The following is a 24605-nucleotide window of genomic DNA, read 5'->3' on the forward strand; positions in this document are numbered from 1 at the left end:
GTCACCCACTCCCATTCTGTCACCTCCTTACTTCTCACTGCCCCATTTATTCTTCCATCCCCACCTTCTCTTCTTCCACACCTGTCACCTACCCCCATGCACCTTACTGGCCCCTTCATGTTCTCTCACCTGTCCCTGCAGTGTCTTCCACGCAGCCTCACTGCCTGCATGGTCCTCCCACCTGTTACTGACTGCCCCCAGTCTTCTGCTGATCACCTGCCTTACCACCGCCAGCCCATCAAGTCCGTCGCTTCCACTGAGTCCCTGCCTTTCACTGGGTCTTCTTCCCCGTTTTGTCCCTGTGCCCACTTGTCTTCTTCTTGTGGCTTTTTCCTGCCCGTTACTCTTCCACCCACCTGTCACCTCCCCCCGTGACCTCTTCTGCCCATGCCCTTGGCCTCTCAGTGCCTGGGCCATGGCTGACACTCTCAGCTGTTCACCTTTTCTCTTTGTCCCTTTCTGGCTTCCTTTCCCTTTTGGCTTCTCTAACTCTCATGTCAGCTAAGCTCTGGAAGGCACGAAGTAGCTGGCTGTGAGAAGAGGTGGAGCAGATCCTTCTAGGTGGAGGGGCAGCGCATGCAGAGGCCCTGAGGTGGACCTCCTCCGGGAACTGAGAGGAGGCTGAGATGTGGCCAGGCTGAGGGGAGAGCGCTGGTCTCCCGGCCATGGCCACACCGCTCCGCATGGCATGTGGGTCTGAGTTGGCGAGTGCCATCAACACATGAATGTGGGACATGCGTAAGAGGGGGAGATGAGGCTTTTGGAGTGAGTACAGTTGTGGTTTAGACATTGGTGACACTTACGGACGTCTTTTGGGGGTAGAGCTCTTGAGGCTTGCTGATACGTTAGGAGAGGGGTGTGAGGGAAAGGGAGGACTCAGGGTGATTTCTAGGCTTATTGATGGAAGACGTGAGTGGACGGGGTACTGTTTACTGCTGTGGGGAAGCTAGGTGGGGTGGTGGCAGGTGCAGGGCTGTCATTATAGGTTGGAGGTAGAAGGCAAGGCTTTCCCTTGGCTGAAAGTAGTGGAAAAAGTCTGACAAATCAAAGGATTGTTTGGGAGAAGATATCTTGCAGAAGAATTGAGCCAGAGGAGAGGTCAAGCTGCAGATATACCATCTCAGCATGAGATACTGTTTAAAATCTTGGGAATGGCTGTTTATTTACACACACGGCAGAACTTTGATCATTTATTGTGGGGTACTGTCTTAAAGGCTTAGTGTGAGTTATTTAATTCTCACAAAAACTCTAGGATGAATAAAGCTTTATTTAGAAAAACAAGCCCAGACCCCAGACACTTTTTAGAGTGCCTCATTTAATTCTTTTTTTTTAATTCTTTGTTTTTAAACAAAGTGCTTTACCTTTTATTCTTGTATTCTTATGAGACATAACATTTAGACATGAAGTGGGAGTGATGTGACTTGTGCAGAATTTACTATAAACCAGAGAGTGAAGACCAGTGCTACATTCTACATTTTGACATCTAACCCAGGAACATTTATTTCTTCCTTTTTTTTTTTTTTAACAGTCTTTATTTTTTAGAGCAGTTTCAGGTTCACAGCAGAATTGAACAGAAAATACAGAGTTCACACATAGCCCTCCCCACCCACACGTATGTACTCCCTTACCTTCAACATCCCTCATCAGTGTGGCATATTTGGTACAATCAATGAACCAACATGGGCACATTATTATCAGCCAAAGTCCATAGTTTACATTAGGGTTCACTCTTGATGTCATACATTCTATGGGTTTTGACAAATGCATAATGACATGCAGCCACCACTATAGTATCATACAGAATAATTTAATTGTCCTAAGAATCCCTTGTGCTCCATCTATTCATTCCTCCCTCCCTCCCTCTCCCCAAACCCCTGGAAACCACAGTCTTTTTATTGTTTCTGTAGCTTTGCCTTTTCCAGAATGTTAATTTGGAATCATACAGTTTGTAACCTTTTCAGACTAGCTTCTTTTCGTTTAGTAATATGTCTTTTAAGTTTCTTCCATGTTTTTCATGGCTTGATAGCTGGTTTCTTTTTCTTTGTCTTTTTTTTTACTGCACATATATTTTAATTTACATATATGTATTCTTCATTGTCTCTAAGAACATTTAGAGCTTTAGCTTTTAAACTTACATAGTTATCAAAGGAATAAAGCCAACCACAAAATAAGAATTAATTCAAAAAGAGACTTACATCCTGCTGTTAACAGCAACATTATTTACAATTGCCAAGATGTGAAAGCATCCTAAGTGCACATCAATAGTTGAACAGATAAAGAAGAAGCTGTATATGTGTGTGTGTGTGTGTGTGTGTGTGTGTGTGTGTGTAAAATGGAATACAACTCACCCAGAAGAAAGAAAGATACTTTGCCATTTGTAGCCCTTCATTCACTTTTTTTTTTCCCACTTCAAAAGCCAGAATTTTATAACTGGCATGAACATTTCCATTGCATCAAAAACAGCAAAATACCTAGAAAGAAACTTCACCAAGGAGGTTACCTATACTCCAGAAACTGAAATGACACAAAGAAATGTGCTCTTGGATTGGAAGACTCAACACTATCAAAATGGCCACACTACCCAAAGCAATCCACAGATCCAATGCAACCCCCGTCAAAATACTCAAAACATTCCTCACAGAACTAGAACAAACAATTCCAAAATTTATAAGGAACCACAGAAGACCCCGAGCAGCCGAAGTAATCTTTTGTAGGTCTCTTTTTTTTGTAGGTCTTTCTTCTTTTTGTTCTCTTATGGTTTGATGACTGGAGAAGTTCCTTTAACATTTGTTGTAAAACTGGTTTGGTGGTGCTGAATTCTTTTAACTTCTGTTTATCTGTGAAGCTTTTGATTTCTCCATCAAATCTGAACGAGAGCCTTGCTGGATAGAGTATTGGTTGTAAGTTTTCCCCTTTGATAACTTTAAATATGTCATGCCACTCCCTTCTGGCCTGTAGAGTTTCTGCTGAAAAAATCAGCTGATAACCTTGTGGGAGTTCCCTTGTATGTTATTTGTTGCTTTTCTCTTGCCAATTTTCATATTTTCTCCTTATCCTTAATTTTTGTCCATTTGATGATTATGTGCCTGAGTGTGTTCCTCTTTGGGTTGATCTGTGTGGAACTCTACACTTCTTGGACTTGGGTGACTGTTTCCTTTCCCAAGTTTGGAAAGGTTTCAGTGATTACTCTGAAAATTTTCTCAGGTCCTTTGTCTCTCTCTTCTCTTTCTGGGACCCCTATAATGTGAATGTTAGTGTACTTCATGTTGTCCCAGAGTTCTCTTAAACTATCCTCATTTCTTTTCATTCTTTTTCTTTGTTCTGTTCTGTGGTAGTGACTTCCACTAATCTGTCTCCTATCTCACTGATCCGTTCTTCTACCTCATTTAGTCTGTTCTTGGTTCCTTCTAGTGTGTTATTCATTTCAGTGATTTTATTCTTCAGCTCTGGATATTCTTTATGTTTTCCAACTCTTTGCTAAAAACTTCGCTCTGTGCATCTATACTCCTCTTGAGTTCTCTGAACATCTTGACCATCATTACTTTAAACTCTTTCTCAGATAAATCACCTATCTCCTCATCACTTACTTCTTCTGGGATTTTATCTTGTTCCTTGGCCTGGGAGATACTCCTTTGCTGCCTCATATCATCTATCTTTCTATTTTTAGTTTTAGATAAGTTAGTTATGTTTCTTGTTCTTGGAGAGGTGGCCCTCTGTGGGAGAGGTCCTATGCGTCCCAGCAGTACACTCCTCTCTTGTCACCCGAGGGCCAGGGTCCTGTTGGTCCCAGGGTAGAGTCTGGCCTGTGTTTGTGGATTCTTTCCACAGGCTTTGGGATTGCTGTTTTCTTGTTTCTGGCATCTGCCCCTGGTGGGTGAGGCTGGACTAGAGGCTTATGCAGGTTTCCTGGCAGGAGGAGCCGGGGCCTGCACACTGCTGGATGGAGCTTGGTCCTGGACCTCTGGTGAGAAGGGCCGTGTCTAGAGGCCTCTGTGGCTCAGGAAGTCTGCTGATGGGTGGGGCTGTGCTCCCACCCTGTGTGTTATTTGGCCTGGGGCTTCCCTACAGGCTATTGGGTGGGGCTAGGTCTTGGTGCTAATGATCCAATCAAGATGGCAGCCTCCAGGAAAGTTCATGTACATGAACACTCCTGGAATGTCTGCCACCAGCTTTTATGTCCCCTGGGTGAGCCGCAGCCATCCCTCACGTCCCCAGGAGACCCTCCAAAACTAGCAAGCAGACCTGGCCCAGGTTCCTATGAAATCACTGCCTCTGCCCTTGGACCTGGTGCACGTGACTTTCGGTGTATGCTTCCCTAGAGGGTGAAGTCTCTTTTTCCCCCAGTCCTGTGGGACTCCTGGCACCAAGCCCTGCTGGCCTTCAAAACCAGACGTTGTCGGGTTTCCTTCTTGCAGTGCCAGAACCTCGGACTGGGGAGCCTGACGTGGGGCTCAGAACTCTCCTGTGGGAGGGTCTCTGCGACTTAACTATTCTTCAGCTTGTGGGTCGCCCACCCAAGGGGTATGAGGCCCAATTTTATCTCAAGCATATCCCTCCTACCGTCCTTCTGTGGTTCCCTCTTTATGCTTCCAGTTGCAGAAGATCTTTTTTGCTAGGTTCCAGCTTTTTTTTTTGATGGTGATATAGAAGTCAGTTGTGGTTTCATTGTAGTCGCAAGGAGAGGCGAGCTCGTGGTCCTACACCTACGCCATCTTGTATTTATTTTCTTCTTTTTTAATTTATTTTTTACTTTATTTTTAAAACTTTTTTTGTGGGGGAGGTAATTAGGTTTATTTACTTATTTGCTTGTTGTTGGAGGTACTGGGGATTGAACCCAGAACCTCATTCTTGCTAAGCATGTGCTCTACCACTGAGCTATTACCCCCCACCCCCACAACGAGGTAGTTACTCTTAATATTCCTGTTCATATTCATATGAGAGCACCAAGGCATAAACAAATTAAGTAATGTACCCAAGCTAGCACTTAATAAGTGGAAGAGCCAAGACTCAGCTTAGAGGGTCAGACTCCAGGGGGTGACCCTGCACGTGGTAGTTTGCACTTAGCATAGAATTCAGAGGACACTAAAGAGAGTGTATCATTTTCCTTCTGTCCTTCGGCCGTCTTTCTCTTGGAAATCATGTCTTGTCCATAACAGAAAGCAGCCCTCTTCTTTTTAACACAGAATGTACAATCTTTTGTGTCTTTACAAATATTCCACCATTTAAGAATTATTCAAGAATATTTTACACCCAGTGAAATGTAGATATATACTTAAGTATATGTTTGGTGAATTTTCACAAATGTATACACCTGTGTGTTTATCAGTCCTGTGAGGATATAGAACATTTGTATCATCCCTAAAAGTTTCTTTGTGTCTCTTTTCAGTTATTACAGTCATCCTTCAAAATCCCAAGGCAACAATTGTTCTAATTTCTGTCATTACAGATTAGTTTCGCAGGTCCTGAACTTCGCGTAAATGGAATCATAACATATGTGCTCTTTTGTGTCTGTTTTCTTTGTGTAATGTTTTTGAGGTTTATTGATTTTGATGGCTATATCTATAGTTTGTGCCTTTCAAGTAGTATACATGTGTGTGAAAATATAATTTATCTCTTTTCTTAGTGATGGACATTTGAGTTGCTTTCACTTTTTGGCTGATGTGACTAAAGTCATTGAAAATTATTGTACATGTCTTTTGGGGACATATTATTTCTTTTGGGTAAATGTCTAGGAGTGGAATTGCTGGGTCATAGTATAGATATATGTTTAACTTTTTTAGAAACTGCCAAACAATTTTCCAAACTGATACCATTTTTTACTCCGCTAGTAATGTATAAGCATTTTAGTTTCTCCACATTCATATCAAAACACTTAATGTTGTCAGTCTTTTTAATTGTAAATTATGTGGTAGTGGTATTTTGTTACAGTTTTAATTTGCATTTCTCTGATGAATAACAACAGTGAGCAATTTTTCATGTGCTTATTGACCATTTTATATCTCTTGTGAAGTGTCAGTTCTTTTGCCCATTTTTTGTTGGATTGTCTTTATTATTCAGTTTTAGAAATAAAAAATTCTGGTTATGAGTCCTTTATGATGTGTGTGTGTACATACATGTATAGTGAGGGAGTGGGAGGAGGAGAGGAAGTGAGGGGTGAATATTTTTTCCTATTTTATGGTTTGCCTATTTAAAAAAAATTGAGGGGAGGGGTAGTTAGGTTTATTTATTATTTTTTTAGAGGAGGTGCTGGAGATTGAACCGGGGACTTCGTGCATGTTAAGCATGCCCCCTACCACTTGAGCTACACCCTCCCCCTGCCTATTATTTTTAATGGTGTCTTTTGATGAACGGAAAATTTTAATTTGAAGTCAAAATTTGTCATTATTTCTTTTTATGTTTATTATGTGTTGTAAGAAAATTGTACCTGTATTGGGATTGTGAAGACACTGTCCCATTTTTTGTTTTTGTAGAGGCTTTATAGTGGTGGCTTTTTTTTTTTTTTTAACTTAACACAATCTAAATTTATTGCCCCTTTGTTCTGCACTCCAGGGAAGATTCCTCTCAGATTTCTTCCACTTCTATTTTTTTATTTTTATTATTTATTTATTTATTAAACATTTTTTATTGATTTATAATCATTTTACAATATTGTGTCAAATTCCAGTGTACAGCGCAATTTTTCAGTTATACATGAACATATATATATTTATTGTCACATTTTTTTCCTCTGTGAGCTACCATAAGATCTTATATATATTTCCCTGTGCTATACAGTATAATCTTATTTGTCTATTCTACTATTTTGAAATCCCAGTCTATCTCTTCCCACCCCCCACCCCCTTGGCAACCACAAGTTTGTATTCTATGTCTGTGAGTCTTTTTCTGTTTCGTATTTATGCTTTGTTTGTTTGTTTGTTTTTTAGATTCCACATATGAGCGATCTCATATGGTATTTTTCTTTCTCTTTCTGGCTTACTTCACTTAGAATGACATTCTCCAGGAGCATCCATGTTGCTGCAAATGGCATTATGTTGTCGGTTTTTATGGCTGAGTAGTATTCCATTGTATAAATATACCACATCTTCTTTATCCAGTCATCTGTTGATGGACATTTAGGCTGTCTCCATGTCTTCTTGGCTATTGTAAATAATGCTGCTATGAACATTGAGGTGCAGGTGTCATCCTGAAGTAGGGTTCCTTCTGGATATATGCCCAGGAGTGGGATTCCTGGGTCATATGGTAAGTCTGTTCCTAGTCTTTTGAGGAATCTCCATCCTGTTTTCCACAGTGGCTGCACCAAACTGCATTCCCACCAGCAGTGAAGGAGGGTTCCCTTTTCTCCACAGCCTCTCCAGCATTTGTCATTTGTGGATTTTTGAATGATGGCCATTCTGACTGGTGTGAGGTGATACCTCATCGTAGTTTTGATTTGCATTTCTCTGATAATTAGTAATATTGAGCATTTTTTCATGCGCCTATTGATCATTTGTATGTCTTCCTTGGAGAATTGCTTTTTTAGGTCTTCTGCCTGTTTTTGGATTGGGTTGTTCATTTTTTTCTTATTGAGTCTTATGAGCTGCTTATATATTCTGGAGATCAAGCCTTTGTTGGTTTCATTTGCAAAATTTTTTTCCCATTCCGTAGGTTGTCTTTTTGTTTTACTTATGGTTTCCTTTGCTGTGCAGAAGCTCGTAAGTTTCATGAGGTCCCATTTGTTTATTCTTGCTTTTATTTCTTCTAGGAGAAAATTTTTGAGATGTATGTCAGATAATGTTTTGCCTATATTTTCCTCTAGGAAAATGTTTATGTCTTTTGTTTAAGTCTTTGATCCATTTTGAGTTGATTTTTGTATATGGTGTAAGGGAGTGTTCTAGCTTCATTGTTTTAAATGCTGCTGTCCAGTTTTCCCAACACCAGTTGCTGAAGAGACTGTCTTTATTCCATTGTATATTCTTGCCTCCTTTGTGGAAGATTAGTTGACCAAAAGTTTGTGGCTTCATTTCTGGGCTCTCTATTCTGTTCCATTGGCCTATATGTCTGTTTTTGTACCAATACCATGCTGTCTTGATGACTGTAGCTCCATATTATTGTCTGAAGTCTAGGAGAGTTATTCCTCCAGCCTCTTTCTTTCTCTTCAGTAATGCTTTGGCAATTCTAGGTCTTTGATAGTTCCATATAAATTTTATTATGATTTGTTCTAGTTCTGTGATATATGTCCTGGGTAATTTGATAGGGATTGCATTAAATCTGTAGATTGCCTTGGGCAGTGTGACCATTTTAACAGTATTGATTCTTCCAATCCAAGAGCATGGGATATCTTTCCATTTTTTAAAGTCTTCTTTAATTTCCTTCATCAATGGTTTATAGTTTTCTGTGTGTAATTCTTTCACCTCCTTGGTTAGATTTATTCGTAGGTATTTTATTACTTTGGGTGCTATTTTAAAGGGGATTGTTTCTTTACTTTCTTTTTCTGTTGATTCATTGTTAGTGTAAAGAAATGCAACTGATTTTTGAACGTTAATCTTGTAACCTGCTACCTTGCTGAATTGTTCGATCAGCTCTAGTAGTTTTTGTGTGGTATAGGGGTAGCTTTGTATTCAGGTTTATCATTCCTCTTCTTTTTAACAGCTTAATTGAGATACAAATGATGTACAATAAAGTACAGATGTTTAAGTGTAAAATTTGATGAGTTTTGACATATGTAGACACCTGTGAAATCATCACCATAGTCAAGTTAGCGAACGTAACCATCATCCCCCAGACTTCCTCATCCCCCTTTGGGGGTCCCTCCCTCCCACCCTTTTTTGCCCCTCCACCTCCAAGCAAATACTGATCTCCTTATGAATGATCCATCTTGCATTATTTTTTTGTGTGAAGTGGAAACAGGGTACATTTCCCCCCACGTATGCGTTATACAATCATTCTGGCGTCATTTGTTGAGAAGGCTCTATCCATTAAATTGTGTTGGAGGCTTTGTTATAAATTAATTGTATATGTATATGCAGGCTTATTTCTGGGCTTTCTCTTATGCTCCATTGGTCTGTTTTTCTATGCCCGCACCATGCTGTCTTAATTGCTGTAATTTTACGGTCATTCTGGAAATCAGGTAGTGTAAGACCTCCACCTTTATTCTTGTACAAAGTCATCTTGCCAGTTTTGTAATAAGCTCTTAAACTTGTATGGAAATTTTTGTTAGGAGTTTGGCTGGGATTGCATTCAATATATAGATCAACTTTAGAATTGAGGTATTAACTTAAGGTTTTCTGATCTGTGCACATGGTATATCTCTCCATTTATTTAAATTTTCTTTAATTTTTCTTAGCAATGTTACAGTTTTTGATGTGAAGGTACGCTTTTTTCATTCAGTATGTTTGTAGGTGTTTAATATTTTTGACATCATTTAGAATATTTTTACATTGTTTTTCAAGTATTTGTTAATGTACAAAAAACACAGTTGGTTTATGTATACTGAACATTACCCTGTAACTTTGTTCAATTCACTTCTCTTCACAATGGGTTTGTATATTCCTTTGGGTTTTCTATCTACATAATCATATCATTGGCAATAGAGACAGTTTTACTTTTTCTTTTCAATTGTTATGCCTTTTATTTCTTTTTCTTTATTGTACTAGCTAGAAACTCTAATATAGTGTTGAATGGAAGTGGTGATAATTGGCTTTCATGGTTGAGAAGGTTGCCTTTTAGTCTTATTTTATGGAATGTTTGTACTGTGAAAGGGTGTTAGATTTTGTCAGAGGCCTTTTCCTCATCTGTTGGGATGTTGATTTGGTTTCTGTCCTCTATTCTATCAATATAATGTGTCGTGTTAATTGATTTTCAGGTGTTATGGCAAATTTGCATTTTTAGGATAAATCCCCTTGGTATGGGGTGTATAATCCTTTTGAAACATGGCTGGATTTGGTTTGCAGTGTTTTGTTAAAGACTTATGTATATGTGTTCATAAGAGATATTTGCATATGACTTTTTTTTTTATTTTGTATGATATCACTGATTTTGGTATCAGTGTAATACCAGCCCCATAGAATGAATTGGGAAGGTCTTCATGAACCCTTTTTGTAGGGTGGGTTGCTATATGGGATCATTTTCCTTCAGCCTGAAGCACTTCCTTCAGTATTTATCATATTGTGGATGTGCTGGGGACAGGTTCCCTCAACTTTTGTTTGCCTGAAAAAATATTTACCCTTTAGTTTTGAAGGCTATTTTTGCTAGATATAGAATTCTAGGTTGACAGCTTTTTTCTTGTAGTACTTTGGAAAAGTTATTCCATTGTCTTTTAGCTTCTGTTGCTTCTGATGAGGAGTCTTTCATTCTTACTTTTGTTCACCTGGAATCTTTTTTTTCCTGCTGTGTTTAAGATATTTATTTATTTTTATTAAATTCTTTATTAATTTTTTTTTCAATTTGACCATAATTTTCTAGGTGTGCTGTTTTTATATTTATCCTTCTTGGGATTTACTTAGTTCCTTGGATCTGTGGGTTGATATATTTAATCAGTTTTGGAAACTTTTGACTGTTGCCTCTTAAATATTTCTTTGCCTCATAATCTTTTTCCTCTCTCCTTGGGATTCCAGTGATACCTATTTTCGATTGATGTTGTCCCACAGGTTTTGAATGTGCTGGTATTAAAATTTTTTTTCTCTCTTTGTTTACATTTGTATATTTTCTCATTATCTATTTTCAAATTCATTGTTTTCTTCTTTGTTCTCATTCTGTTATTAATTCTATCCAGTGATGTTTTAATTTCAGACACTGCACTTTTCAGTTCTAGAATTTCCTTTTGGTTCTTCTTTCAAGTTTGCATTTCTCTGCTAATACTCTCTACCTGTTCATTTCTTCTGTCCTCTTTCCCCCAAATCCTTTAACATATTTGTAATTGATGTTTTGAAGTTCTCATCTGCCAGTTCCAGTATATACTTGTTTGTGGGTCCTGTAGATTGTTTTTTCTCTTAATTATGGGTCACATTTTTCTGCTTTGCAGTTCTAGTAATTTTTGTTTGTTTGTTTGTTTGTTTTGGGTGGGGGAGATGATTAGGTGTGTGTGTGTGTGTATGTATCTATGTTTTTAATTGCGGTGCTGAGGATTGAACCCAGGACCTTGTACTTTCTAAGCACACACTGTTCCACTGCGCTATTCCCTCCCCACCTAGTAATTTTTTTATTGCATAATAGACATTTTGGATGATATATTCTAGAAACTGTTTTAGGTTATCTTTCCATAAAGAGTATTGAGTTTTGTTAGTGTAGACTGTTACATTACCAGAAGATCATCTTGATCCTGTAGAAGGTTTCTAGAGTGGATCTGTTTTGGTTTCACACTAAATTTTAAGGCATAGCCTTTAATTCTGGTACATGGTTTTGACTTGTAAGGCATGGCCCTTCTTGAGTCTTAATGGAAAATCCTTCTAATTTAGTAGAATTAGAAGACAGATTCTGTCTTCACAGTGCCGGACAGCTGCTGAAATCTTTGCTCAGCTCTTTCGCCTCACAACAGCTGTTTTCGGCTCAGTTTCTTGTTTTTTCTTTCTTTTCCAGCTTTGTTGAGATATAACTGACAAATAAAATGTTAAGATATTTGAAGTATATCATGATTTGACATATGTATACACTGTGAGAGGATTCTTCCCGTCTAGTTGTCACATCCAGCCATACACACCTGTGTGTGTGTGTGTATACATCCATGTATACATATATGTACACACACACACACACAATGAGAACGTTTAAATTCTACTGTTTCAGCAAATTTCGATGATATGGTGCATTGTTACCAACTGTGGTCACCAAGTAACTTAAAAGGTAGCTATGTTAAGATTGAGGAGCAGGATGAAGGGACAGGGTGGGTGAGGCTTCTGTCTGGTGCACTCTTCTGAGGTTCTTTTACAAAGTTTGGACTATTTTTGGCTGTAATTTCGTGTATTTTTATATTCTATTTCCTCATATTTCTTTGGGATTTCAGTAACATGTATGGTAGACCATTTAATACTACATAGGTCACTGAGGCTTTATTCATTTTTAAAAAAGCCTTTTTTCTTTCTTCTCAGATTACCTGGTTTCTCTTGATCTTTTTTAGGTTCACTGACACTTTCAGTCTCCAGTTTTTTATTAAGTTTATCCAGTATATATTTTTATTTCAGACATTGTATTTTTTAGTTCTATAATAGTCATATGTTTTTCTGTGGTTTCATTACTGTGCTGAGATTTTATCTTTTCACTCATTATCACTATCTTTTCCTTTAAGTCCTTGAACTTGTTTTTTGTTATCATTATTGTTATTGTTATGATGATGATGATGATGATGATGATGAATTCCACCATCTGAGACATCTTGGGATCTAATAGTTGCTTTTTAATTTTAAAAAATTACATTCACATTTTCCTCCTGCTTTATGTCTTATTTATTTTTTTAATTATATGTTGATACCTTGATTATGGCTTGAGTTTTCTTCTGGTACATAGTTAAATTACTGGAAGATCTTTTTGGTCCTGTCTGGCTTGGTTTTATTCTTTGAATAGGTGTGTTTTGGTTTTGAACTTAGTCTTTGGGTGTGGCCTTTGCTCCAGGTTGTAATTTCTACTCTGCAGGTGTGGCTTTACTGGCCTTATGCAGCGGGGTGCCTGAGAGTGCTCCATGAGGTTTTCCATTCCGCCTGGATTGGGACTCCAATGCGTCCTAGGCCTGCAGGACATCTAGTGTCTAGGTTCAGCTCTCAGTCCCACTGCTCCCCGCTGAGCAGGTGTGTGGGGCTGCGACACCTGTTGTGTAGTTTTGACTTTGGTAAATATTTAACATAGGTAGAAAACAAAATTAAATAAGAAACAATAACAAAAAAGCAATTCCCTCCAATTGAACAGAAACACAAACGAATGGACCTAACTACACCAAGTTGGAGTCATAATCACACCAGGAAACTACTTCAGGAAAAGAAGAGGAAGTTGGTTGTAAGTGTACGCAGTGGTCTTTAGTACTAAGTAACTGTTATTGTGAAGCGAGAGCATCTGTATTATAAGTTAGAGCACATTAGAAGTTGTATGAATCTTGTTCATAAACAAGACTTGCAACAGAAGTCTGAGCTACTTAGGGTCTACATGTTAGGCTCTAAATCCCTCTTCCAGCCAGCGTGTGCTTCTAGCCACGTTGTTAGCTTTGTGACCTTGAGTGATGGAAATGCAAATTAAGATGAGGATTCCACTTCACACACACCAGAATAGCAAAAATGAAGGAGCCTGACCATACCACCATGGGTAGGCAGTCTGGGGGAACAGGAATACGGTGGGAGGATGTATTGATTTCATAAAGCACTTTGGAGAGCAATTTAGTAACATCTAAACTTGAAAGCATCTGTCCTGTGACCCAGCAATTTCACTGTCAGGCAAAGCAGAAGGATGCGTATTCAGAATGTTCAGGGCAACCTTGATGATGGTAATAAATCATAAACGACCTAAAAGTACCTCAGTAGGGAAATGGGTAAAAAGTGCCATCTTATGTGAAGGAATAGTGTATTTAAAATGAAAGAATTAAAGCTAGGTGTATCAATATAGGTAAGTTCTGAAAATACAAAATTGAGCTTAAGACAGTTGGAGAGCACCCATATGTGTTATGAAAGTATTTAAGTATATTCTTAAAGCAATGTTATTACTTATGGTTACATAAGTAGTAAAACAATGAAATTATGGGCACTGCAAATTAATGATTATCTCTGGAGGAAGAGGGTTGAATGGTTTGTGGATTTCCCAATGTATTAGAATTTTTTTTTTAAGTAGGTGGCATATGTGAGCAAATGTTAACATTTATTAAATCTCAGTACATGGAATTTGTTATATTTCTCTCTGGAGCTTTTTTATTTAAAACTTTTTTCATAATTTAAAATAAATAAAAATACTTAAAACTAGGTTATTGTAACGTAGTGACTCTCTAGAAGAGGCATAAACAGACTCTTGTGAGAGCACCGAGGAGGCCTCAGCAAAGCCTGATGAAAGTGGTTGTCGCTGAATTCCAGACACGCAGGGAAGGTGGGACAGCGGGCGTTGCGACCACGGAAGGCCCAGCGCCGAGGCGTCAGCTGTGAGGGACACGCAGCGTATGTGGGAGATGTAAATGGGGCGTGGTTGGGGAGTTGGGTGGGGCTGAGGAAGGAGGGCCTCAGTGGTGATGTGTGGCGGCCCCGTTTAACGTGTCCTGCTGTTGAGGCTCACAGTGTGCTCTCTGCTCCCTTTCCTCTTTTGCTGCCTTTCTTTGGATTAAGGGTGTATTGACGACTCTTTGGGGTCTTTGTGTGTCTTTCAGGCCTCTGTGTAACACATCTACTCTGCCCTCTAGGCTGTGAGCGTGTGGAGGTGCGACAGGTGTTCGTGTGTCCCTGCCTCTGCTCCACTGCCGGAGTCGCTTCTGGGCTTCCTTGTGTGCCTGCCACTTTTGATTAGATGCCAAGATGCTGTGAATTTTGTCTTGTTAGTTACTGAGTATTTTTGTATTTCTGTAAACGTTCTTGACCTGTGTTCTGGGATGTGGCTAAGTAACTTGGAAACAGTTTGATTCTGTGGGTCTGGTTTTTAGGTTTTGTTAGGAGGGACCAGAGTAATGTTGAGTCCAGGGCTCATTTTGCCCCACCTTCTGAGTACTTTGTCCAATGCCCCGAGGATTAGAAAGTTTTCACTGTGACTGGCAGGGGGAGTAACTCTCTGGCCCCGTGTGACCTTGGGGGATCCTTCCCACTAATCCCTGGTTTGGGTTCCTTTCTCACACACATGCACTGATGTGTACCTGGCTGGAGACAGCAGATCTTCATTGCTGTCTGTGCAACTCAGTCCCCTCCAGTGCCTGACGTGTGAACTTGAGCGCCTTGGCCTCCCTGGCCTCCCAAGGCTGTTTCTTCACTTTAGGAGACAGCTGGAGCCCACCACGTCCCTCTGCTGTGACCCAGGACTACTTGTCAGGCAGAAAGTTAAAGGGCCCCTCTTGTTTTCCTTCTGTCAGGGATCACTGTTCTTCATTGCCTGATAGCCGGTGTCTTCAGAACCATTTCATGTGTTTGTAAATCTGGTCCCTGTTACTTCATCTTGGCTAGAAGCAAAAGTATCAAAATCAGGTACTTGAATGAAGTTACTTGGTAGCATGGAAGATATCCATGGGCTCCTCAAGAGTGCTGACCCCTTCTTGCTTGGGATGCCTTGGGGGACAGCAGAGGCGGGCCTTTCCTGGGTGGACATCACGGGAGTCCATTTGTTTAGGGAAGGAGTTGGGAACAGGGCTTGGGAGAAAGGTTTCACAGGAAAACCCAGGCTACAGGGTGAGATCCTCAGGGCCTGCTGAGAAGGAAGACCCAGCAGAGCCTAGGCTGGAGGACCAGGTGACCAAAGGCCGGTATCTGCAGTGGGAGGGTGTGGGGATGGTGACGCTGCCAGGAGTGCGAGTGTGGGTGGTGCTCGGGGTATGTGCATCTGAGGAGGAGGTGTCATTCAGTCCCCGGCGGCACGTCCCTCCTGACGCCCCGGCTGTGTGGCGCTTGTCAAAAAGGTGTATGTTACAAAAGCTCTGGTTCACAGTCAGAATAAACAGGCCTAAGGGTCCTTATAGAGGTACTTTCTTACTTTGAAACTGTGTGAAATGCTAAAAAACCAATTTTGAATTATTTAGCTTAGTAATTATGGAATGTTAGATGTGCCAACTTTAAAAATGTAACAGCCTGTTATTTTACCAGAAAAATGGGTTTATTTGAGTGTAGCAGAGAATTGCAATTTGGGACAACCAAGTTATAGCAAAAGCCATAGACAATTCCCATAAACAAAGCAGAGGAACATTATAGAGAAAAAGGAAGAAGTTGAGAGGGGCTGTTTTGAAGCAAAAGTCCATTGGAGGAAAGTGAGAGTTCGGAGTGGTAATGCTTTCTCACTGACTGAGGTTCTGGGCAGCAGGAGAGCCCCCTCCACGGAGGTCTGGGGTTGGGGCTGAGAGGGCGGTGAGGGCTCCCCTTCTTGCCCCCAGTTCCACTTTATTTTGTTAAGCTTTTGTTTATGTGTATATTTATTTCTAAATTGACATACACTCAGCTACAGTGTGTCAGTTTCTGCACAATGTCCCAGTCATGCACCGGCTCCATTTTATATGAAGTTCCCTTTGTTCTGTTTCACAGATGTAAGAAGATTTTCCCATTTTAGGTTATAACACTTACTTACTCCTGGTTTACTAGCACAACTTGGAGGGCCTCTTTCTGTTAGATTTTTCTGTAAAATTAAAAAATAGACAAATGTGCAAAAAAACATAATGAATACCCATGTACTCATCTCCCAGCTTCAACAGTGATCAGTACTTTGCCAGGTGCTTTGTTTTTTTTTTTTCAATCTATCCGGTTTTCTCTCACACTTTTAAAATTTGTTTGGTTCTTGTTTTTTGGTGGAGTGTTTTAAAAGTAAATCCCAGAAATAATGTTATTTCACCCATACATACTTCACTTTTTTCCTCTAACAGATAAGGGAAGTCTTTATTTTTAAAAACATAGCCAGCATGTCATTGTCACAACTAAGAGAATGACAGTAATTCCTTAATGTCATCTAATACCAGCCCATATTCAGATTTCCCCAGTAGCTTCAGAAATATCCTCTTCCAGTTGATTTGTTTTAATTGGACCCAAACAAGATCTAAATATTACATTTGATGATTATGTCTCTTAGCCTCTTATATTCTTGAACTGCTACCCCTCCTTATTGCTAAGTATAAATTTCAAAAAATAAAATCATGACTTTCATGCAGATACGAAATGAACAGCCCTGGGCTGTGCTGGCCCATGTTCTTGCTGCAGGCCTTGGTGTCAGTCATTTCTCCAGGGAGTGCTGATCACTTCATTTGGAAGTGGTGCTCAGAGACTACACCTGGAGCACTCTGGGAGCCGTGAGGGGTCACCAGTGAGCCTTCTGGTCATCTTGTGACCAGGATGTGTGTGTGTTGATGGTGATGGTGTGTGGTCGTGGAACGGCTGCACAGAGACTCTTCTCGTGTCCTTGAATTGCAGCCGCTGGCCCGGCCGACCAGACACAGAGCAGGTGCGTATTGTCAGTACTGATCTCCTTGGAACAGGCAGGGACGAGGGAGTTTTAGGTCCTCAGTCATGGAATGTTCTGATAATTCGGGTGCTAATAAAGATCATGATTTTTGTTTTCCTTTTCCCTGTCATTTTGGTAAGTTAACGTTACAAAAGTAGAACTTAAAGTAAGTTTTTTTCCTGTTATTTTTCAGGTGAAGAGATTATAAATTGTCCACTGAATGAAAAAATTTTTCTTCAAGTGGCATATATTCCAAGAAAAAATCCCAAATGTTGTATTTTGCCTGAATACAGAATTTAAACAAGGAGTTTCCACAGAAGGTAAGATAATTTTCTTTTTTGATTCTGCTTTATTGTGTATTTATACACGTATTCTGTATAAGTGAATGTTCAAAGATGGATGACAGCAAAAACTGTAGTTTTGAAGATGTGCGTATGGTTTCCTGACTTTTGCGGGTTTTGATGCTCCTGTGTCTGATTTTGAGATGCTGTGTGTGGGAAGGTTACTTGGTCTCTCCAAGCCAAGGGAAGCCCAGTAAAAGGGGCGGCCAGGCACATGCAGGGAGGTCTGTGCGCGTGTTCTGTCAAGGTTGCCATCCCCAGCGCAGTCCACATATAGGTGGAGAGGGAAGAAGGGACTTGTGCCCCACAGAGTGGATGCTCCTCCAAGGCTCTCCTGTTGCAGTCCAGTTAGATGTGGTTCAATGACATGTATATAAATTATTCTGAGCACGTATGTGCATTAAGAATTAAGCCAACTCTTCAAAGGCCAAAAGAGAAAAAGAAAAGAGATAGTATTGTGGTAGAATTCTTTTGTTCCTTGCTGAAGAAAATATAAATTGTTTTCAGAGCAAAGAATATTCAGTGTAGGCCCTTGGGATTTCTATAGATTAAATTTAAGCAAACTTGAATGTACATTCAGGACACACACAGACCATTGTGAGGAGAGTTGGCATAGTTAGATGCCCTAAGGGCTGCAGGTATTGAATAATCAGATGCAATATATATAATAATGTGTGAAATGTTTGAAGAAATACAAAATAGAATAAAAATTCATAATGAAAATCAAAGTATGAAAATGAACCAACTAGAAATTTCGGAAATAAAAAAGAAAGTTGAAATTAAAAACTCGCTGTAAGTGGATTAAACAGATTAGACGTAGCTGAAGACAGAGTTAGGGAACTGGAATATATCCCTGAAGAAGTTATCTAGTTTGCAGCATTGAGAGGTGGGAGATGGAAAGTGAGACTGAGAAACAGAGGGTAGATAAAAGCGTTCTGAGTGTGTGGTGGGGCCCCAGTATGGAGACTTGAAGAGAACAGGAACAGGCATTGTTCAGAGTACTGATCGCTTTGACTTTTCAGAAATGAACGAAGGAGATAAATCCATAGACTCAGGGAGCTCTAGGAAGCACACTGTGTCCTAACCTGTATAAAAGTGTAAAAGGAAACCCATGCCCGCACACTGAGATTTTATAGCACCAAAGCCAAGAAGCCTGTGAGCCAGAGGTAAAAGACAGAGTCCCTACAAGGAACATGTGAGGCGGAGAGAAGATGTCTCGTTAGCATGAATAGAGCCCAGTAGAGTGTGGAGTAATTCCTCAGAGTGATGAGAGAATATAAATTTTAGTATAGAATTGTGTATCAGGTATATTTTGCAAAAAAACAGCAATGTTTTTATGTTTTTGATAAATGTTAGGCTAGGTTATTTGGACTACCTTCTATCCTCCCCTTCCCCACTCTACAGAAAACAGCTAACGTCGTGTTAAAGAGAAAATCAGAGGACTGACAATACAGCAAGGAAGTTTTAGGCCACAGAGTAACAGAAAGAACCAGAAAGGTAATTTAAGCACCATAGGATGGAATCTTCCTTTGCCCTAGGGTGTTGCTCGTCTGGACAAAGTGGAGCGTGGACGTCAGAGGCCTTGTCGGCCTCTGAGGTGAAGTGAAGATACACAGTCCTCTCGGGTAGAGGATAAAGGGGACCCTCCCCGTATTAGGTGGGGCTCTGAAGGTCTGTGTCCGCAGAGTCAGGGTGAACTAGAACCATCCTGCCCCCACCTGGTTGTCTTTTTACTAAATGTAGCAGGAAAAATGGGGAAACCTGTGTCTGCAGATTAGATTAGCCTTTGTGAGGAGTTGTACCCCAGGTTCACGCTGCCTGGTAGTTCAGAGAAATTGAGCATGAATTGAAGGTTTTCTGGTTTGGTAACACCTTCAGGCATCCTGTGGGACCAAACGTAAAACCTTTCTGGAGGAAGTTACAGTCATCCTAGAATGCAGAAAATTCCTATGGGTATTTTTTAAGGGCAGGGATTAGTACACAGGCAAAACTGGCCCGGCACACAGGGAAATAAGGCACCAGGCATGGGAAGCCGCAGCACAGGCCTCGAAGGCGTCAGACTGGGGGCTGCCAGGGACAGAGTGGTAACTAAGTGCGCTCTCTGTCTTTAAAGAGACACTTAAGGAAATGAAAATATCCGCAGGAAGCAGTAAAAGGCGATGCGTAATACTTGAAAAGAACCAGATATAACTTCTTTATATAGAACCAGTATAAAGAATTTCTCACGTGGTTTTTTTAAACATATGTATATATTTATTGAAGTATAATCAGTTTACAATGTTGTGCCAGTTTCTGGTGCATAGCACAATGTGTCAGTCATACAGTGAACATACATATATTGGTTTTCATATTCTTTTTCACCATAAGTTACTACAAGATACTGAATATAGTTTCCTGTGCTATATAGTATGAGCTTGTTTATTTTATGTATACTCATATGGGTTTAATACTGAATTATATAGTAAAGAGATAATCAGTGAACCAGAAAGTAGGACAGGAGAAGGCACCCAGAATGAAGCACAGAGAAAATGATGGAAAATATAGGGCAGAGGGTCTAGTTCAGTGGTAGAGCACGTGCTTAGCATGCAGGAGGTCCTGGGTTCAATCCCCAGTGCCTCCATTAAAAAAGACAATGTAGAGTAGAGGTTAGGCAGCATGGAGGATAGCACGAGAATGTCTAATATATGTTAAATGGGCATTTTATAAAAAAAAGAGAATGGGGGCAGATCTATCATTCGAAAAGATAAAGGCTAGAGATTTTCAAGAATTGGTGGAAAAAATACGTTGAAAAAGACAGATGAATCATAAGCAGGATAAATTAAAAGCAAATTTCCAGCTGGTTGAAGAGAGTAAAGCTGCAGAGCTGCAGAGACAAAGAGGGACCCTGAAATGAACCAGAGGAATGAGGTTAATGAACAGTGGTCACACTGAGCTTGCTTCTCAGCTGTGGCCGTGGAAGTCAGGGGCCAGTGAAAGAATAGTATCTTTATTGTCCTAGGAGTGAGCAGTTGCTAATTTCTAACTCTGTGTCTGACAAAAATATCTTTCAAGAATGAGGTGGAGATGAATACACTTTTAGGAAAACAGAAACTGAGAGTTTATCACTAGCAGTCCTTTGCTAAAGACATTTCTAAATGTGCAGAAAGTAGTGATCCTAAGTGGAAGAACTAAAATTCGAGAGAGAATGAAAAGCAAATCTAACATTCATTGTTTGTAGTAGATACAGCGTCTTTTGAAGGGAAGTCAGGCCAGAATCACGTGAGGCATGAAAGCAACGCACACGTTGAGAGACGGAGGGTGAGGAGCTGAGGCGGTCAGCGTCTGTGTGGTAGCAGGGCTTGGGAGAGTGCGGGTTAGTGTGGATTTTAGTACGTGCACAGCGCACAAGCTCTGAGGAGCCACAGTAAGAATAGAAACAGTGTGCAGCTTCCAAAGAAGTGGGAGAGCGCCGGGAAACTTCCTGTATTCTTATTAAAAGAAACTTTCAGCAGCCCTTATGTTTGATAATATACTGAAAGCTTTCTCTGAGAAAGTGGGAGGGAGACAGGGGTGCTAGCTCTGACTGCTTCTGTTGAGGACTATGATGGAGATTTTAGCCAGCCCAATAAGTGAGGAAATGGGGGAAAAGATAAGAGATTGGAATGGAAGAAACAAAACCGTTATTATTCATTGATGATGTGAACAAAGTTTTCTTGTATGTAAAAAGTCCAGAACAATCTACAGGTAACAGTCAAATTAATAACCTTTTAGCAAGCTGCTGGATCCAAAATCAGCTTATAAAGATGAATTGTCATATCCCAGGAACAAACACATTGCAACAAAAAAGCTATGTGTATAGCAGCGTATACATCAGAAAGTACCTGGGGACACATCTGAATACAAGGTGTGCAGGGTCCATAGGGCGAGCACTGTGCATTTTGAAACTGAAGAAAGGCTTGAGTGAGTGGACAGCTCCACCCTGGTTTAGGGTTAGAAAATGCAGTGTTGTAAATATTTCAGTGTCCTCCAAACTGGTCTAGAAATTCATCGTTATCTCAATCAAAAAACCCAAGGGCTTGCACGGGAGGATGGGGATAGGGAGGGTGGAACTGACCAGGTGACTTTGAAATGCTTGAAAATGAAAGTGTCCTTGAATAGTTGAGACAGTCTTGAAGACCTGCAGTTCATTCCACGTGTGCAGACCTCACTGAGACATGGCTTTGAAAGCCGGAAACGCTGGTGTTGTTGGTGTTGGTGGGGTGTCCGTCAGTCCTGGTTTTTGCCTGTGGTGCTGGTTTTATTAATAGCGTGTCCTTTCATCATGAGTCCCCTTGGAATCTCATTCTGCTATTTCTGGAAAGGCTTGGCTGCACTTTTGGTTTTTAGTGTTTGTTTGTTTGAGTTTCTCACATTTTCCCAAATGTAGAACTCCAAGTCAAGGAATAGTATCTGGTGATAGTAGAGAAAGGTTGCTTCTCTCCGGTCAGTCAGGGCGGTCAGGTGGGAGCACTGGGCTGGCCCGCGAGGACCCTGGGCTCCTCACCTCTGCTGTGGTCGTAGTGCTACAGCGGCAGTTGTCCTTCTACGGCCGGGAGAGGCGGGTGCGTGTTAGGACTGGTGGAGCAGGGGAGGTGACACTGGTGGGGCTTAACAGTGTGTGTGAGTGACGTCACCCCCCTTCTTTTACTTGCCCAGAAAGTGCATTTTTTATATGCCAGACGTATTACTCAAGTCCCATAACCTTTTGAAGAAAATACGGTCATTTTATAGGTGAGAAAACTAGAGCTCAGGGAGGTTAAGAAGCTTGCTCTAAGTGTATTAAGGCCCGGACTGAGCTGCTGCGGCCGACGTCCCAGAGCTCAGTGGCTGAAGCACACTTCTCCCAACCCCGTGCCTGGTCTGCTCGCAGCCTTCCTGGGTGGCAGCCCCTCTTGGAGGAGGTCCAGTCTGAGTTGTTCCAGTTCTTGCTGTCCCCAGGAGGAGGAGGGTCCTGGAGACCCCGTGGCTCACAGCAGTAAGGCCTTGACGTCCCAGCGTTACTTCCACGCCCACCCAGGTGCCCAGGGCTTCGTCACGTGACTACAGCTAGTTGCAGGGAAGCGGGGAAAGCTCCGCTTAAGAAGGGTGGCCAAGTACCCAACCCAAAACGCTGCCATTGAAGGAGGGCGAATGAAGACTGGGGACCAGCAGAGTCCCTGTCACACCTGTTGCGTCAGTTGGGTGGGAGTGTGCACCCAGCCTGTGCTCCCGTCTGTTGGCTCCCTGCCCTGCTCCTTGGCTGCAGCTTGCTGCCCCCGGGAAGAGTCGGCCTTTCAGCGCTTCCGCCAGCTTTGTCTGCTGCTTGATGTGGTGAACCCCCCGGAACTTTGACCCAGGTGTGCAAGGGGCTATGAGCACTGCTCCTGTCCTAGAGGAGCTCGCCGTCTGCTGGGGACAGGCACGCTCACTGCCATCTGGGTAGGCCCTTCGGAGCGCTGCCCTGCTAGAGCCTAGCCCTGTTCTGGAGGTTGGTTCTGGCTCTGACAGGGCTGGAACTGTGTTTCCTGAGTCTCAGGTGGGTCAGTATAGACAATATAAAGCTATTCTTTTATAATTATTTAAACTTATCTTTACGTTTATGGCTATTTCTTTTCACTTCCGATTTTGGATTTCTGTTCATCTGTTCCTCCCCTCACTGGACTGTGCCCAGTGTAGACATGGTCTCATTTGTTGACTGACTGATTGTATAAGTATTTACAGCTTTCCACAGATCACATCGTGGTTTTGTTTTTTTTTTTTTGAAGACCAAATAGAATTCCAGTGGTATGTTGGTGAACATTCACAGGTGGCTCTCTGGGGGAGTAAAAACCCCCTGGCTTTTGTTGCTTTCTGCAGTGCAGATGCTTCTGTCACATCCAGTTTGAGCTGCCAGTGTGATGGCAGAGGGAGAAGCGCACAGTCAGCTCCTGAAGCAGGTCATGCCTCTTGGGCCACCGCTGAGCCTGTCCTCTGCGTACGGTGACCTCGTCTGTTTCCTCCTTTCCTCTGCAGTTGGGACCTTTGAGGGGAACGTGCGCCCACCCCGATTACGGGCTCTGCACAGGGTGGCTCAGTTAACCCTCACAGCAGCTCTAGGAGGTGCTCCTGTTCCCAGTTCACAGGTGAGGACACCAGGGCACAAGAGGTCATGTCACGCTCGGGTCACACAGCAGAGTCAAGACTTTGGTCATAAATCTTTAAAAAAAAAAAAAAAAAAAGCAGCTGATCTGTGGCCGGATAGGTAATAGGATTCATTTCAGATTATGATTTTCTCTTAGCAACAGTCTCTATCACAGTGTTCTTTTTTTGAAGGGCTCTGTTCATGAAACTGCAAGATCATATGAGCAGCATTTCTCTTTGGAAGCTGCCTTCTGTCTGATGGTTATGCTCACCAGAAAAAGTAAATAAAGAAGCAGAACTTGGAGTTCCTTCAGTTTGGCTGTTGGATGAGAATCTGGAGGATGTTGGTGATGCTTTGCTTGGCATCCTAGGTAGACTGTGGGAAAACATAGTCAGGATGTGACAGAATCCCTGGGCTGTGTTGATATTGCAGGTATAGCCAGAGGTGTCTCAAGTCAATGAGCTAGTTCATGTGCCAGTAATTTGTTCTAAAGATGCTGGCAGAGGTGGGCCTCTGGGTCGTCTCGGGAAGGAGGATTAGCCTTCCTGTAGGTGAGGGCCCACCAAGAGTACTGGCATGTCTGTGGAGGGCAGCATGTAGTTGCTGGGACATGGGAAGCGGTTGGAAAAGTACACAGCATTACCTGAGTGACGGTTTTGAAACTGGTGTAAACAGTGAGATTAGCTGTGACTAAACCAGTACCATTGCGGGGAACTCTTTCAGGGATGCCACCAATGTGACTATTTCATAAAATGCGTAGATAGCTGATGGAAGTGCAGAAATGCTGTTGCACAGAGATCCTTGGTTTACACGGAAGTGTACTGGTGTGGGCTCCTGGTGTGTGGTCGCTCTCAGTGAGTGATCTGAAGAGTAGCCAGGTGTCACTGGTAATGTAAATAGAAGTTCTCAGATGCTGGTCTGTAATGCTGGTGAGATAAGCAAAGGCGAACTTTTCTCAAACTGTATTTTTTCATTGAGGTGTTATCCTCAATCCTGAGGTTATGGCTTTCTCGTTTTGATGTTTAAAAAGCCATTGTCTGGAATGAAGGTGATTGTAGATGTTAGTTTACCCTCTGCTCCTTTATGTC

The 24605-nt window shown here is 41.4% G+C and overlaps 1 protein-coding gene across 3 annotated transcripts in view; it reads left to right on the forward strand.

Annotated features, from left to right (window-relative positions):
- Positions 1-24605, forward strand: part of PPP6R2 (protein phosphatase 6 regulatory subunit 2) — a 68314-nt gene that overhangs the window by 845 nt on the left and 42864 nt on the right. For all 3 annotated transcript variants that reach the window (XM_032492614.1, XM_032492618.1, XM_032492621.1), the window contains exon 2: positions 17252-17378. The gene's annotated coding sequence lies outside the window, so the exon portion shown is untranslated. The remainder of the gene's footprint in view (positions 1-17251; positions 17379-24605) is intronic.

This window comes from Camelus ferus, chromosome 12 (genome assembly GCF_009834535.1).
Source record: "Camelus ferus isolate YT-003-E chromosome 12, BCGSAC_Cfer_1.0, whole genome shotgun sequence".
Lineage (NCBI taxonomy): Eukaryota > Metazoa > Chordata > Mammalia > Artiodactyla > Camelidae > Camelus > Camelus ferus.